We start from the raw sequence: 1,334 nt of genomic DNA, 5'->3' as shown, positions 1-1,334 counted from the left end.
GGCTGGTAGTTTCAAACTGCTGACCTTAAGGTTCGCAGCCCGATTCGTAACCACTACGCTACCAGAGCTCCTTATACATAGAGTATAAGGCCTACAAAATTCAAATAAACTAACCAGACTGCAAGATAATTTATTGGTACCTTCAGTTTCTAGAAAAATTTTGCAATACATATGTTATTAATAATAATAATAAACTAGTTGCTGTTGTTTTTACTCCAACTCATAACAACACATGTGTTTCAGACTAGAAAGAAATAGTGCCCCATAGGGGTTTCAATGGCTGGTTTTTCAGGAAGTAGGTTTTCAGGTCTTTATTCTGATGTTCTTCTGGGTGGATTCCAACTGCCAGCCTTCCAGTTAGCAGTCAAGTGCTTAACTGTACTACCTAGGGATGCCTTTCCTCCACTCAGGGAAATTTTAATAAAACATCATAATTATAATTAATTGCTGTTGGTAAGTGCTCTCGACTCTGGTCTGATTCATAGCACCCCTGCATAGGATTTCTGAATAGCAACTGGGAGTTTTGAACTACTGACCTTGAGGTTAGCAGTTAAGTGTTTAGCTTAAGCACCCCATAAGGACCCTTGAATTCATGTTTATTTAAGAAGAATTTACTAAGTGGCTACTATGTGTCTGACTTTAGTCTAGGCTCTGTGTACTCTGCAACCATTAATAAATTGAAAGAGCTATAACTTTCATGGAGTAGAATCTGATGAAAGAGTAAGAAAAATATTAATTCAGTATAAATTATGAATTTATTTACTATCATGTTGATTAGGTACTGTTGATTCAGTTTTCATCTCATAGAGAACCCAGTATAGAATAGAACTTTCCCATAGTAGTTCCCAGGCTGTAATCTTTGTAGTATCAGAGTGCCAGGTCTGTCTTCTGTAGAGCTGCTGAGTGGGTTAAAACCACCAACTCTTTGGTTAGTAGTAGGATGCCTGAATGCTGTGCCACTTACATCCATTAATTTATTTAATAAATCTTATAAAACATTACAGCAGATGTCAGTAGCCAGGCCATTTTGTAGAAACATCCATCTATGTGAACAAGGGATTTTCTGGAAAACAAACTATGAGAGGCAGCCCAAAAGAGTTGCACATTTATAATCTCTATTAGCAAGGCGCTCTGGTAGCGTAGTGGTTACGAATCAGGCTGTGAACCTCAGGGACAGAAGTTTGAAATGACCAGCTGCTCCGTGGGAGAAGGAAGGATGAGGATTTCTGCTCCCATAAAGATTTACAGCCTCGGAAACCCTGTACATGGTCACTATGAGTTGGAACCGACTCCATGGCACAAGCAACAATTAGCAGCTTTTGCAATCCTGTTGT

Source organism: Chrysochloris asiatica, unplaced genomic scaffold (assembly GCF_000296735.1).
Source record: "Chrysochloris asiatica unplaced genomic scaffold, ChrAsi1.0 scaffold00269, whole genome shotgun sequence".
NCBI lineage: Eukaryota > Metazoa > Chordata > Mammalia > Afrosoricida > Chrysochloridae > Chrysochloris > Chrysochloris asiatica.
This window is presented reverse-complemented; position numbering follows the sequence as displayed.